This window comes from Pelodiscus sinensis, chromosome 9 (genome assembly GCF_052426305.1).
Source record: "Pelodiscus sinensis isolate ZL-2025 chromosome 9, ASM5242630v1, whole genome shotgun sequence".
Taxonomy (NCBI): Eukaryota; Metazoa; Chordata; order Testudines; family Trionychidae; genus Pelodiscus; species Pelodiscus sinensis.
In genome coordinates, this window is record NC_143060.1 from 48,283,507 (window position 1) to 48,300,435 (window position 16,929).

Genomic DNA, 16,929 nt, shown 5'->3' on the forward strand with positions numbered 1-16,929 from the left:
CTGTAACCAGATTACATCTGTGCTGCGCTGTGCTGGAGGAGCAATAAACCACCCTCAATTCCACTGGCTGGCGCAGTCTGTTTGTGCCATTTCGGGGTGCAGGAGACGGGGAACCCCCAACGCGCCGTCACACCCCCCAGCAAAGTAACATAGACCCTCAACTAGCTCAACTCTGGAAGGGCTTAGTTACAAGGCCATTGAACCTAGGGACCAAATCCTCAGATAAATCCGTGTTAGTCTCTAGAAAAGTTATACAGAGAGAGAGCTTATAAATCTACCCTTTTAATCAATGAATCAGAGATATGCACAGTGGTTGCTCTGCCCACCGTAACAGTTACATTTTCACTGTTTTGCAGTTCTAGGAATATTAGCCATGTGCCATGATTTAGAGGAAAGTCTGATATGTAGATATCTAACAGAGCATAGTCATCACAGAGCCGTATATACCCCAAAATGTAAGAGGTAGGATAGATATTGCAGTGGTTCAATATGAGGTGATGTTAATTGTCAGGTTTATCCACTCAATATCTAAAATACTGCCTTGTTCAGTATGTTTCTCTCCTCCAACCATGTGCGCATTACATTACCTTTCTTGTTTCCGTAAAAAGGTACAAAAGAACTTTCAGACTTCTTGCTATTTTTAGCTCCGTTTATAATTTTATACGGAAACATCAATGTTTTGATTTACTTTTGCGTATTGTATTTGGACTTTTTTCTATCATGTCAAAGATCTAGACTGCAGCATAGCTTTGCTTTTGAACTCTCGCCAACAGCAGTCTGCTAGAAGATGGTGAATATTTACTGCTACTGTTTTGTGCCAGGCATTTTTTCAAGCCAGGCATTTTACTTTAGAGAACAATGTAGGTCCCTGGATCTGGCCTTTTCTAACTTTGTTAGAACCTATAGATAAGTTGGTATTTGCTAAAGGGAATTAGGAAATAGTATGGCACATATAACCAAGAAGATATAAGAGATCTACTGTCTATTAGATTAAAAAAGCTTTATAGATTTTTCCATTTGAAGTCTATAATTTTCACAAAGTAGAATCATAGAACCATAGAGGTGGAAGAGACCCCAGAAGGTCACCAAGTCCAGCCCCCTGCTCTAGGCAGGACCAATTCCAACTAAATCAACCTGGCCAGGGCTTTGTCAAACTGAGACTTAAACACCTCTAGGGATGGAGACTCCACTACTTCCCTAGGTAACCCATTCCAGTGCTTCACTACCCTCCTAGTGAAATAGTTTTTCTTAATATCCAACCTGGACCTCTCCCACCACAACTTGAGACCATTGCTCCTTGTTCTGCCACCTGTCACTACTGAGAACAACCTTTTTCCATCCTCTTTGGAATCTCCCTTCAGGAAGTTGAAAGCTGCTATCAAATCCCCCCTCACTCTTTGCTTCTGCAGACTAAACAGACCCAACTCCCTCAGCCTCTCATAAGTCATATGCTCCAGCCCTCTAATCATTTTGGTTGCCCTCCGCTGGACATAGGTTCTCACTACTGATGTAATATTCTTCTTGTTCAATGTCTTTTTCCAGCAAGAAACCAAATGGAAAGGGGCATATTAATCAACAGGCTAGATAGGGTTAATTTACAGATGCACAGAAGGCATACTTGTTCCTAATTTATTCTGTGTATATTGTTTAATAGTAACTGGGTAGAAATTACAGATGCACAGAAGGCATACTTGTTCCTAATTTATTCTGCGTATATTGTTTAATAGTAACTGGGTAGAAATTATTTGGATCTTTCTCAAAATCAATCTTGCAATAACAATCTAGCAAAATATGTGCTTGATCTCAGCTCTACACGGTTTCTTTAAGAATCTTGAATACTGCAGATGAATCTTGAAATCTTTTTGAATTCCCCCTTTTTTTGAAAAACCGCATAAACCTCCTTTTTTTAGGAAGAGCATTTTTTTTGGAAAAGGGTTTTTTCCCCTGAAAAATCCTCATCCAGACTACTTTCACTTTCGAAAAACCCACTTTCGAAAAAGCGATTGGAAGAAGATATGCAAATTAGCGCCAAATTTGCACATCTCCTTTCAGAAAAAAATGTAGTCTAGATGTGCCCAAAATGAGCTAAATTCTACAATGGTTCTATAAACTGAACAATGGTTGAACAGGATGAGGCAACCAAAGCCATTTTAGCGCCAGATTTGCATATCTCCTGTAGGAAAAAAAAGAGTAGTCCAGATATGTCCTTAGTGTTTGCTCAAGAGAGGCTTGGGACAAGAATAATGTTTGTATTATAGGTATTAAGTGATGTGCATTAGCATGGATGTTTGCAGAAGGTTGCCCAGTGCCTGCCTGCCCTGTGCTTGTCCTTCAGTTGCTGATTTTAGAGCTTAGTTTTTGTGTTCATTAAATTCACTCACAGAAGAAAAACAAAATGCAGTAACTAATACTGCAATTGTCAAAGGGCACGTAACTGTTGTCATTTTTTATAAGTTCACTCTAAAGCGTTAGTAGCTAAAGATAAGAAACTCTATCTTATCTTGCAAAAAGACCAAGTTAAGTTTGGACTTACTTATTTTATCTGTGATCTTTCTATTCAGTGAACCTTCACCCTGATTAAGGTTTTTCCCTGAAGCATGGCTAATAGTATTGCCACCAAAAAGACCTTTCCTTTTGTTCCTAGTTAGCTGAAAATGACTTACTGCTCTGTCCTTCAATGGTAACAAATTCTTGTGTAAAGGGATTGACCTATATCTAACAGAAAAGGCAAGTTGTGGGCTAGAAGTTTTTATACTACTTATAATATGGAGGGAAAGAGCTGGTACATATTTTCTATTTTCTGAGAGTTACAAACGCATTTGGAACCTTGGCAACCATTTCTCAGAATTATCACAAATACTCATAGTGCTGTCAGCTGAAACTTGGGATCTAGAATGCAGTATGTTGAATCCTATAAGGTATTTGGAGGAGTAGGTTAGGTTTTTTCACCTTTTTTGAACAACATAGATTTACTGAGTTCTTTAAGGAGCCACTAAGATACAAATTAATACAGAGGTATTTTGAAGTAAATCAATGGTAAATTTTGTGAATATTGGCTCTGAGTGCCTTTTTTTCATCATGTACATGAACATCAAATTCATCCACTTAAGTAGAGACTGTGCCAAACAGCGACCTACAGTAAATAACTTAGGCTGTGTCTAAAGTAACTTTCTCCCTCTCCTGATCCCCGGTCGATCTACCCTATGCAACTTCAGCAATGAAAATAAAAGGTCAGTGGGGGTTGTTCTCCTGTCAGCTCTGGCTACTCTTCTTGTCCTGGTGGAGTATTGGAGTTAACAGGAGAGCTCTCAGCGATCGATTTATCGCGTATAAGTATGAGACACACCTGGAGTCACTGAAGTTACTAAGGAATTAGAGTAGTGTGGTAGAGAGCAGAATTCGGTCCATTGACTTCAAAACGTGAGTTGGGCTGCTTAGACCATAGTTTAACTCGGTCTATTGTTCTTGAAACATTTTTCAGCTGAATTATTTTTGATTTGGCAAAATTTGTTACTTTCCTTCTCTGTCTCTTAAAAATGTCTATTTCTGAAATATGAATCGGGCCCAGTGATATCATAAAACCATTTTTTCGTACAACTTAATCATACATCTCTGAAAAGATAAACTGATTATATCATAGAACCCTGGATCCAGGTTACTAGTGAAGGAATAAGAACACATACATTAAAGACTTTCACATTTTGAAAAATCTTAAAATGATCTATCATAGTTTTTGTTATAACTCATAATGCCATGATTTTAAGCTTCATTAATTGATGACCTGTTAAGTCTAGAAAAAATTTCTTTAACTGGGGAAAAGGGGATTTCTACCTTTACAGTGATAAGTCTCTCATTCCTGTTCATTGGAAAGTCATCACTATTAGAATCACATCTCTCTTGACGTGTGTTCCTACCATTTTTACAAAGATTATGATAATTGAAAAAGATTACTAACAAATTATCTTCTCTTTTTCCATTTTATCTGTACTTTTTTATTTGACAATACTTAGTATAGTCAATGGCTCTATGATCAGTCATTGTCTACTTGTAGTTTGTGAGAATTTTTCATACAGAAACAAGGGAGTGAACAAATACAATTTTTAAAAGTGCCCAAGATCCATTTTCAAAAGTGATTTATGCATTTTGGTGCCTATGCCACATTGCCTTTCAATGAGATTGTTTCTTAATGCTTAACACACTTTTTAAATGGGTCTTGGGCATTTTTGAAAATATACAGTTAATCTGTATACATGTCCATATAAATTGTAGCATGTAATTACTGTAATTTAAAAATCATGTGATAAATCATTTAATCTTGAACCTTTTCCTCCTTCATTTGCACTTTATACGCATAATCCATCTCCTCTGGGACTACTTCTAATGAAGCCTGGTTTGCTAGATGTCAATCTTATAGTCTATTACTGTTTAGAATACAGTATTCAGAATCAATAATACTCTGTTCTTTTTCCTTTACCTAGGTTATTGAAATTGGATATAAGTTTGTAAATATATTTTCTTACACTTTATGTAAAGGGAACCTCTTTACCTGGGTGTCTGCTTCCTGTAGTAATTCTTCTATGAAATACTACAGTGAGAACAGACAACATTTCTGTATATTTTTTAATATACTTTGAGCAAAAATGCATCAAGTGCACGGTTTGCATAAAAAGATGCTTTCATGTATTTCCTAATGTGGCACACTCATTTGCATATTGTCTTTAATCTGACATTTTAAGTGCCAGAAAAGTTAGCAAGTTTTACGTAGCTTCCCTTCTTTCTGAAGTTTCTCTATTTTGTGTGTGTTCTTTCTTTTGATTATTGATGCCTAGAAAATACTGTAATTTCCTTCCTCTCTCACTCTGCTCTGCTCTCCATCCAAGTACAAGAATATGCTCCACTTTCATCCTCCTGAACGTAGGAGCCTGAGACCACTCCTAACTCAGATCTTCCTGACAAAAGTATACCATGTACTGTTAACAAAGATAGTTTATTGTGATATATAGCAGTCATCTTTGTTAGCAGTAACTTTTGTTTTTATGTGAATGCTGTCTCATCACCAAGTTAATTAATCTTTGAATATACATTGTATGTTATGGTTGGTCTTTTCCCCTAGTTTAAAAATAACTGCAGGTAAAACAGTAGCAAGATACAATATTTAGAGGGACAGCTCTGGTAAGACTGAGAATCTCTGTTGTTGCAGCTAAAAGTATAAAACACTTATGCTATTTGACGGTTAAGGAGTACTTTAAAAAGTAGGTACCATATTTTGTGTAGTGAAATACATTTTTATGCTAACAAAACCAAATATACTTAACATTTAAGCAGGTAAGCTGCTTTATTATTTTCTCATGAGGTAATGGGTTGACAAGTTAGATTTATTCATGGTATTCTTTTAAAAGCACAACTGTCTGAAATAAACTTTTACCCTCACCTCACCTAGGGATTTTTTTCAATATGTATCTTTTTCTATATGTAGAACTCTACCCATAGGAGATACAGTTTGCTTGAAACCAAGTCCGTAAAGGCACACTTACAGCTTTTACGGACTTCAGATTTCAGATGAAGTGTTTGTGTTAATTAGGTTACATGGATTTTTATGGGAGTGTTAGTGATTTGTGAGTTTGACAGTGAAACAGTGATTTTTGCATAACATTTATTTCCTGCTGAACTATCTGAAGAATTACATCCTGATATTTTGTACTCAAGTTTTTCCATTTTTATGTGTCTGAAAACACAATTTTTATAACAAATACTGTTGTGATAAATTTTTATTTTTATTTTTCTCTGGGTTACAAATATCACTACAGAAGCTAACTTGATTAAAATATTTGTACCAAATATGCAGTTATACATGTACCATTAACACTGTAAAGAAAAGATTTGTGACATGAATAGCTTCCACTGAGAATATTCTATCTTAATCTGTATCCTGCTTCTTTATATTTTTTTCTAAACTAAGAACAATTTGGGTGTGTCTACACAGCAAAATTATTTCAGAATAATGGCTGTTATTCCGAAATAACTATGTGAGCGTCTACCCAGCAATTCCGTTATTTCAAAATTATTTCGAACTAACAGATGGCTTATTCTGACTTCTGTAAACCTTGTTCTACGAAGAATAATGCCTATTCCGAAATAGCTATTTCAAAATAAGGCATGTGTAGATGATCCACTTCTGCTACTTCAAAATAGCCCCTCACCAAGGCCATTCTAAGTTATTCCTTCTGGAGCTCTAAATCAAGATAGCACATCTACATTAGAGAAGCCTTCCTCGGACTAATTTTGAGTCTTCTCTGCAGTATAGATATGCTATTTTGAAATAAGCTATTTTGGAATAAACTATTCTGGGATAGTTTATTCTGATTAACTGTGCAGTGTAGACATAACCTCTGGGAAAGAGATTGAATTAAAACACTTTTGAACCATTAAGTGTTGCATGAATACTCAGTTTGAGAAATGTGTGTTCAATGTATAGTATGCTCAGGGAGAGTGTTCCTTGGGAATCAGACTGAGATACAGGACCGATGGGAAATTGTTTAACCTGCGAAGACTCCAGGCTGTCACCAAGATAAAAGAGACTGTGTTACGAGATCTCCTTTTTGCTGATGACTGCGCCCTGAATGCTGGATCAGAGCAGGAAATGCAAGCCAGCATGGACAAATTTGCAGCAGCATGCGACAACTTCGGCCTTCTCATCAACACAAAGAAAACCGAAGTGATGCACCAGCCAGCTCCAAAAGCTCAGCATCAAGTGCCCACCATCACAGTGAAGGGACAAAAGCTGCAAGCAGTGGACCAATTTACATATCTTGGCAGCACCCTCTCCCGCTCAGTGACAATTGACATCGAGGTCAACTGCAGAGTCGCCAAGGCAAGCTCTGCGTTCGGCAGACTATTGACCAAAGTGTGGGACCGCCGTGGAATAAGTCTTGCTACAAAGCTTAAAGTCTATCGAGCAGTAGTGTTAACTACCCTGATGTACGCCAGTGAGACTTGGACTGTATACAGGAGGCACGCTAGGCAACTGAACCACTTCCACACGATTTGCCTCCGCAGACTTCTGAGGATCCGGTGGCAGGATAAGGTGCCAGACACAGAAGTCCTTTCTAGAGCAGGTCTGCCGTCAGTTTACACCCTGCTGATGAAAGCTCAGACACGCTGGGCAGGCCATGTTGCAAGGATGCCAGATCATCGCATCCCTAAACAGCTCTTCTATGGTGAGCTGTTTCAAGGGAAGCGATCGCACGGGGGACAAAAGAAGCGATACAAAGATACGCTTAAAGCCTCTCTCAAGTCCCTGGATATTGACACCACCTGCTGGGAGACCCTGGCACAAGACCGATCAACATGGCACACGCTGATCTACCAAGGCTGTCAAACATCTGAAGCCAGAAGGACAACCATAGCACAAGAGAAGCGAGCACTCCGTAAAGCCAGAGTTGCAAAAGCTGCAACAGTGGTGCCCACACATGTCTGCCCGACCTGTGGTAGAACATTCCGTGCCCGTATCGGCCTTATCAGCCATTTGCGGACACACCATGAACAGTCCATAACCTGTTAGATGTCAAGGTCCTCTTCGAATACGATGGACGAACAACAACATTGTGACTCATGACATTATAGTGGAATCTCAGAGTTACTAACACCAGAGTTACACACTGACCAGTCAACCACACATATCACTTGGAATGTGAAGTGCATAATCATGCAGCAGCAGAGTCAAAAAGAAAAAAAAAAGGGTGAAAAGGAGCAGAAACAAATACAATATAATACTGTGTTAAATTTTCTTCATAGTAAAATTTCAAAGTTGTATTAAGTCAACGTACAATTATAAACTTTTGAAAGAACAACCAGTGATTTGTTCAGAGCTATGAACATTTCAGAATTACCTACAACCTCTATTCCCGAGGCTTTTCTAACTCTGGGGTTGTACTGTTTCTTACTTGGGACTTAGATTTGTATTTCTTTATTGAAGTTTCCTATTATTTTAGGTTAGAGTTGACTCAATTTGTTTCCACAAGGTTTCAAATACCAGTGTCTCCCTGTAATGAGTGAGTAAGGTGCAGCATGATAGAATAACCGCTGCACACCTTTTGTTCCAGGCTGAGGGTGTACTCAGACTCTAGTGGCTAGATCCCTTTTACACTCTGTATCCTTATTTTTGAAGACTATATTCATGTAATTGTGGATCATCTTTCTCATCAAGAGGCCTTTCCCATGCTAGGCTGTTTCAGACTTGTAGTAAGACCTTCTACAGCAGTGGTTTCCAAACATTTTCCACTTGTAGACCCCTAAAATTTTTTGAAGTAGATATATGGACCCCTTTGGAAGTCTAAGACATAGACTTTGGACTATTTGAATGCATGGAACACAGTTTGAAAACAACTGCTCTGCAGAATTTAAGTTATCCAACATAGAATCATAGAATACTAGGACTGGAAGGGAATCTCCATGAATTGTTTTGTCCTTCCTACCCTCTCACATGACACAGTAACTGTTATGCAGAGGGTCTTGAATGAGCCCTCTTCACTTGGATATTATTTATCCTGTATGCATAAATTGGAAACCGAAAAGGTAGCAGAAAATAGTTAAGTTTCACCATATGTAGTACTATAAAACTGTACACCATGAAGAAATGTTATTAACCATACATGTAATTATGTAACCCTTATCCTCTAAGAATTTTTATCCATTCTGTTCCTCTATTCCCGAGGCTTTTCTAACTCTGAGTTTGTACTGCAGAATCAGATCTGGAAGTTAAAAGCCACTGAAATTCATAAGACATAAAAGCTGAAAGAAATATGAGAAGCAGAATTCCATGATAACATAAAGAGTGATACCTGGACAAGCATCATGCAAAATACACTCGCAACCACATTCTCAACTTTGTGGTGAGAGTTCCAGTGGAAGTATCCACAAAATGCTTCCTTGCCCCAGTAGTCACCAACAAAATGAACTAAAGAGGCTTCACTTCTGCTGGAGGGGATATGGGCAAGGCCCTTTGCTCTCTCCACCTCTCCCTTGGGTAGATGAGGAAGTGCTGTTCGATTTATCTCCTATTACAAAAGCAAGGGGACATTTAATAAGATTAAAAGATGGAAAATTCAAAACTGATAAAAATGAAATGCTTTCCCATTCACTGTATACTTAGACTGTGACATTTATTATCACAGAGAGTTATTGAGGCCCAGAATTTAGCAAGAGCCAAAAAAGGAGTGGACATTTATATGGATAACAAGAATCTCTAGAATGGTCATAATTAAAGATGACAATTTTAGAAGGGATATTAAACTATATGTTTCAGTGTGTCATGACTGGTAGGCAGCCTGATGTACTAGTTAGAGCCAGAGTTCATGGTCACAGGACATGAAATCAGTTGAGTCAGGATACTACCAAGTCAGAAGCAGGATACAAACTGGAAGTAAACCCAGGAGCAGGAAGCACAAGGCATGCAGTACAGAACAGGATGAAAGCCCATTTGTCCTATTCCTGCTGCTGACTTAAATTGGGCCAGCCAGACTAGCTAGCTGCTCCAGGACCCCACCAATAGGACTGCAGGGGTAGAGCCTCAAACTGGAGCTGGGCTTCATGTATGCATGCATTGGCAGGTGGACAGATGGAGGGCTGGAGCATGGCTACTCCTAGAAACCCTGTAAATATTGGTTCAAGACCTCTGGGCCATGACGCAGGGTTTAAGACAATCTCTGTATATTAAGTATTTAGAAACCTAAATACAAGGGTAAATGATCCCATGTCGTCTTGCTGCAGGGTTCCTAAACCTTCTTCTAACAGATGGACCAGTGGAAGTAGGCTAGCGGACCATAGGTCTGATCTGATCCATTCTCAGTGTTTCCCTCATTGAATTCTCTCTCTCTTTAGGTCCTGTAGTGTTGAGTAGTATGAGGCTTTCATGGTTTTCATTGATTATTCAATTGTTTAAACTATTGTTGTGGTAAAATAAAGGATACACATTTATTTTTCATAATTTTCCCATGACAAACCACTGTATATTAATTAACAGATCTTTTAAAAATAAATCTTACAATTATAATTATGGTCTTTTTTTTTTATCCTGGCCAAGCTGTGACTTTTCCTATTTTTTGTCACATCATAGCCTTGTACATCACAGTAGCTGGAGGATCCACTGCAAAACCAACAAGTGAAGAAAAGGAATGTACATTATCCTTCTAGCTATTACTACCAAATTTTGGCTTATATTAACTCTCAATAATCATATGGAAGTTAATATATTGTTCCTATGGACACCTGAAAAGAATTGAGTTAAAGAAAACGTAAACAGTTTTGAAGGTAATTGAGACTACTCATGTCATTGCAATGACATTGTGCTTTATAGCCATTATATTTGAAGAGAATGACTAATGGACTATATAATTTTGATTTTGATAATCTGTATTAGGAAAACATACTTTTACCATGAAGGACTGACTGATACAGTCCACTTTCAAAATACGTATTCACCAATGCCAAATTATTTTCTAGGTGAATGCATTTCCTTCCCCTCCCACTGAAACAACCAGACTTGAACCTATGGGAATAATGCAAAATACGAAGACACATAAAAGTGTTTTTGGAGATGGGGAATGAGGACATTGTGAATCTCATGTTTTCATTAGTAGGGTTGCCAGATACTTTCACAAAAAATACCGAACATGGGGAAAAAATTGGTTAAGCAACCAAAAAAAAAAAAAAAAAGAAAAAAAAAGGATCAAACTGGTTAAGCAGTAAAGACTGGGGGACCAAAACTGTTGAGGAAAAACAAAAACCGCATTTAAAATCCCCTTGCTTCCCACACCCCCACAGTCCTTGCCAAACTTGGCAGGGGAAGAATATCCCAAGTGGCCTTCCATCTGAGAAACAGAAAATACCAGACATTTTACATGTCCGGTATTTTCTGGCTTATTTTTTTAACCAGACAGAGGCCACAAATTCCGGACCATCTGGGCCAATACCAGACACCTGGCAACCCTATTTATTAGGCCAGTGGGGGAGAAAATGTGGAGAATGTTTCCTATTGTTTTGTCAGCAAGAAAAGATAAAGATGCCCTCCTGCTGGCTTTAAATATCCACAGACCAGAGTTATTGATTCGAGTCCCACGACTTGAACTTGAGTCCGACTTAAGTCGCTTAGGTGACTCAACTTAAGACTCGACTCGGGTTCATTGTTTGTGACTTGAGACTTGACTTGAGATTTGCTAATTTTGTTAAATCGACTTTGTGAAAAAATTGTCCGAAAATGCCGATATTGATGGCTTGTACAAAAGTGACTTGACATTTTTAAAATTAAGACTTGGGACTTGACTCGAAAGTGACTTTAGGGACTTGAGACTCGTCTTGAGACTTGAACTGTAGTGACTTGAGACTCGACTTTGACTTGACAATGATGACTTGAAGATAACACTGCCACAAATCCATTGACAATGTGAGTAGGGAAGTGGCAGCTGTGCCCTGGGGCCTGGTGATTTAAAAGAGCCAAGGGCTCTCAGTCTCTGCCACCACTACAGAAGTAGCAATAGCGTCCGGAGTCCTAGGCCCTTTAAATGGCTACTGGAGTCCAGGGTAGTGTGCTCTGGGTGGCGCTGAAGGCTTGGTGGGGAAACTTAGCCACCTAATCTCACTCTTTCCACCCCAGCCTTGCCCGGGTCCCGGCAAAATCTGTTGCCATCCCTGGGTGTTTATTATCCTGATCACTGAAGGCCTAGACCACTTAAAGGCTTAGTCTATATTTAAAAGTTTGCTAGCATAGATATTTTTGCTAGGGGTGTGATATTTTGCTAATGAAGTTATGCCTGTTATAAATGCATCTACACTATCATTTTAATGGCAAAAATACTTTTGCTGGTAGCTTATTTTGCTGCAGGAACTAGTTTTTCTTTTCTGGTTAAAAAAATCCTTTTTTGGCAATATAAAGTGAGTCTACACTATTAGGGTTTGCTGTATAGTTTACGGGAAAACCTTTTGAGAGTTAAATCAATGAGGAGTCCTCTGTCACCTTAAAGACTAACATATTTATTTGGGCATAAGCTTTTGTGGGTCAAAATCACGTTATCAGATTCATGGACAAAATAGTTTGACTCACAAAAGCTTATGCCCAAATAAATTTGTTAGTCTTGAAGGTGCCACAGGACTCCTTGTTATTTTTACAGATACAGACTATCACAGCTACTCCTGCTCCATGGTCTCTTCTTTTCACAACCTCCTCCTTTTCTCCAGTGCCTCAGATGAGAAGCATTTACAGTGGGGTCCGCTCCCCCTGTCCAGCATAAATAAGGGAGGAAAAGCTGCCCTATTTTTTTCCTGAGGAGCAGATGGGGCAGGAGTTGCCATGAGCTGCTGGGTTCTTTCTTCTGGCTCCTCCTCTGTTCACCTGTCATCTGAAAATAATATCAGAAATTTGATCAGTTCCTAAAGGGACACAGAAAGCTCAATGTACATGCTACACCATATCTGATTGGCTGGTTTTTTTTTTTTTTTAAACCAGTTCTTCCCCATCTCTCGCTCTTTTTTATTTATTTATTTTTTTGTATAACATATGTTTGTTAGGAGGAAGTTTCTTTTTTAGATATGAGCGGTAAAGGAATTTCAGAATTTTTAAGTACAGCTTATACGCTACTACTGTATTTTCAGTGTGAAAGTAATAGTTATAGTAATAATTTATATCTAGTTTTGTAATGACTTTAGAATATCTTTTTCAAAACAAATACTGTTTCCCTCAAACTACATATTCAAATTAAGCGTGCACGCAGTTACAGTAATAAAATGTGTCTAGTAAGATTTAAAATAGGTTTTCCAGTCAAAATTGGATCATGACAATCAGAAGTGTGCATAGCATTTTTTAAACTGGATATACAATGTTACTCTAGTTACACAATAAATAACATTCTAGCAATATTTTCATCAAATGTATTTTGATTTAATGTAAGCAGTTATTACTCATTTTTGTAGCCTAGACTTTGTTCTGGGCAGGACTGTAGGAGCTGCCATGTAATAAAGGTCTATCTTGTTTTTTAAAATAAGATGTCTGTTGTTTTTTTTTTAAATAAAATATGGTTGCTTTTGGTATTCACAGCTGAGGTAGAAACAATAAATTAGTAATTGCTGTAGAGCAGGAGTGGGCAATAGTTTAAAAAATGAGGCCACTTCATTAAATTTCTTAAGTGGTCCAGGGCTGCTCCCAAAAGGGTGGGGCCGTAGGCAGAAGGCGCGGGGCCAGGAGACTTCTTGTGCTTCCCCACCCACAGACCCTGATTGGCCTGGCAATGGGGAAGCGCATGAAGTCTCCCCTCCTTCCCTGGTGCCTAGAACGAATGACCAGATGTTCCAGGCCACGTAGCGGGAAGAAACTCTGTGCACACACCCCTTGCTGCAAGCCAGTCAGGGCCTCAGGGTGGGGGAAGCGCACAAAATTCCTCCCCTCTATCCCACCCTACCAGGGGTGTGCAGTGGCTAGAGAGAACAGCCGGCTGTTTTAAAACAGCCAGCAGTTCCCTCTGGTGCTACGCATTCCTGGCAGAAGAGGAGACTTTGCATGCTGCCCTGTCTCCAGGACTTGATTGGCCTGGGGTTGGGGAAGCAGCAGGGCAGCTGCAAGCTGGATCCACCGGCTTCGCAGAGGCTGGCTTGCCCTCCCCTATTATAGAGACATATTTGTGGCTTCAGTATATTAGTTCAGGTAATATAGACTTGGAGACCACTTTATAATACTTCCTACAGATGAGGTATGTTTTCAAATACTTAATATTTAAGATGTTAATTGTCAAGTATTCTTGGGCCAATGTTGAGCATGTTCTATTGTGAGAAATGTGTACCACAGATTCTGTATACTTAGTAAAAAGCTCTGTTTTATATATTAGGGTTTCTTCCAGCTAGCCCATTTACTTAGAATTAATGCATGGCGTGTATGCCCTGACAGGTTAGGAACTCAATGGCTCATCAGCCAAGTATGGCAACAGCTATCCTTACTAGCAATTCCCATCCTCTCGCCCATAAAATCAGCATAAAATTGACCTAACATTGCCAGATCAGGTGGAGTATCTGGAAAGTAATCCTCTGGGGAAAGAAAAAATCAGGCTTTGTAAAGGGCATGAAGTTGCAGAATTAGTTTATTCTTTCTCTTTCTCTTTCTCTTTTTTTTAAATTCAGTTCCCCTTTGCTTCTTTTGCAGCACTTGTGAGAAGTTTCCACAACAATATGTCAGATATAGTCTGAGTCTAGCTCCCAAAGCAGAAACAAACATAACTTGTTAAAAAAAATGACTGAGATGATGACAATAAAATCTAAAGAAAGAAGGGTAATGTGGGCTTTTTGGGAGAGGTGGTGGTAGGAGCTGGTTTCAGTAAAACAGCGGAAAGAAAGAAAACTAAAGTTTCTTTCTGTGGCATAACCAATTTGAGTTTTTTTCTTTTAGATATTTAATAACTTTACTGCATCTATAAAATATTAATAACATCAACACCACCACATAAATATTAGTAACTATATTATTGTGAAGCCTGTCTCTTTGAACATTTGGAGGAGGTTAAGAGGCCTGGGGTTTTTGTTTGAATTAAGATGGGGATTTTTTTTATGGGCTGTTTTGTTTATGGGAGGGATTGGCCAATTGCCTGCCATTGATGTATTAGACTGTCAGAGTCTGCAGAGCTGGAGGATAGGTGTGTATTTTGTCTTTTAAAACTTGAAATAAGTAAATAATATCCAGAGAGAAATCACACCACAGTGCATATAATTATAGATCACTTACAATTGTTGGAACTTGAAAAAGAAAGTATGATAAAGCAGGGTAAAAGTGAGACAGATCTGGCATAAAATGTAATGAGGCAGAGACATAAAGCTTATTGTCTGGCTGAACTGAAAAAAGGACAAGAGACTTTTCATAGGCACAGACTTCTGCTCAGGCTGTGGGGAGCAGTGTACGATCCCCCCATCCCCGCCATGCCTCTTATCACCCCCACCCTCAGCACATACCATCCCCACTCTTTCCCCCATACTCTTGGAACAAAATGGCTGTTTAATGGTGGTTTGGAGGTGCTGGGAAGGAGGATTAGTGGGGCTGCTGGTGGGTGGGTGGTGCTGGTGGAAAGGGGAGGGGAGATAGTAGTGAAGTTTGGCTGCCAGCGGATGCGCAGCATCCACTAATTTTTTTTTGTTGGTTCTTCCAGCCCTGGAGCACCCACAAAGTCAGAGCCGATGTGACACTTGTAGTTTTAATCAGGTTGCAACTTTATTATTGCATGTCTTGGATAGAGGTATGAATGAGTAGTCAACTAGTCGATTCACCAATAAGCCTGGCCTTCTTTGTTAATCTTGTCGACTACTCGCATTCCCTCCCCTGCTGCCTCTGTATCAGAGGCAGCAAGTTGGGGGGAGGCAGTGGTTGCTGCTTGGGAGAACTGTCTTAAAAGCCGGTTCCCTCCAGCACTGGCTCCACGGTGCTGCCTGCCCCCCCCCCCCCACACACTCTGCTGCCTCTATCAGAGAAAGCAGCATGAGGGGAGGAAGGGGATGACGCTGATGCCCTGACCTCTGCCCCCCAGCAGACTCTGTCTGTGTGGAGCTTGGACCTCTTGCAGACAGGAACTGTTGCCACGCTACATTGCTGTCTCTATCTTGGAGGCAGCAGCGTGAGGTGGCAGGCACCCAGTACGTGAAGTAGAACTGGTTTTTAAACTGGCTGCACTTGTGGACTGGATCCCTGCGCTAATGCCTCTGATGGAGAGGCAGCAGTATGAGGTGTCAGGGGTCTGCCCAAGAGTGGGGCTGGATTGCAATGGCTGCCGGCCCTGACCACTAGGCACTATAGAATAGTCAACTAGCCGCTAAGAATTCATGCGCTCAGTCAACCGTTGAATTCGCCGATAGCTAACAGTCCTAGTCTGGGACTACCCGGAAGATAAAAATAAACAGTGTCGGTGGTTACTCAATGATCATTCAATATCCAGTTCCCTTCTTCCTTGGTTCTGCTCCTTGAACAAACATCTGCTTTTAAAATTCTTTACCAAGCCATTTTTCTGGTCATTAATGCCATTCTTTATTGAGTACCTGCATAGGAGTGAACTGTAGTTGTAGGATTTACATTGGTTAAGGTCGTATGGAAACAAAAAGGCGTTTGCATTAGTGATGTTTATTTTGTACTATATATAGGGTACTGTTACAAGATGTCATATAAGTCCATTGGTATATTATCATTTATAGAGGAGTACGGTTCATTATGCTAGTGACTAAGGAAAAGTAACAGCTAATAAATACTAACAAATAGTGCCTTTTGAATAATTCCTAGCTTTCAGAATGGTTACTAAATAATAATTTAACTCCAATGTTCCTGTGGACCACCAAAAAAGTCACCATGGACCTCCATAGGTCCATGGACCACCAGTTGAGAACTACAGCCCTAGAGGGAAGCATGGGAATAGGACTTGGGGACTTGGATTCTTAACAGTTTTGATATTGATTTACTCCACCATCTGTGATCGTGCCTCAGTCTCCCCATCAGTAAATTTGTGATAACACTTGTCAGACCTACCTCACAGAGGCATTTTAAGGTTTAATTGAATATTTGTGAAACAATTTAGAATCATTGAATAGAAGAGACTAAAGAATTATGTTATTAAAAGTGGGTAAAAGCTGAGAAAAACCACAGGTATGTTGTCCTGTTTTGACTTTTGCTCAAGTTAAATTGTGATGCTTGGCTCTTCATAAGTACATAACAATCAGTTTTTTAATCCATAGCTTATATAGCATTGATCTGAGGCTGAAGGGAAAAATATGTAAAATGGATTAACAAGAATAATGGCCATTTTTGTATTCATATGTAGCATGTTTATAGCGCATAGGTTATTTGTAGGTATATTTTAGTTATTTTCCCATTTAATCAGTTGTCATCTTGCCATCTTACCTGCTGAGGCTGGAAAAAGG

General features: G+C 39.3%; 1 protein-coding gene across 2 annotated transcripts in view; it reads left to right on the plus strand.

Annotated features, from left to right (window-relative positions):
* The window catches only part of DENND1B (DENN domain containing 1B), a 265,647-nt gene that overhangs the window by 61,670 nt on the left and 187,048 nt on the right, over positions 1 to 16,929 (plus strand). The window lies entirely within an intron of this gene.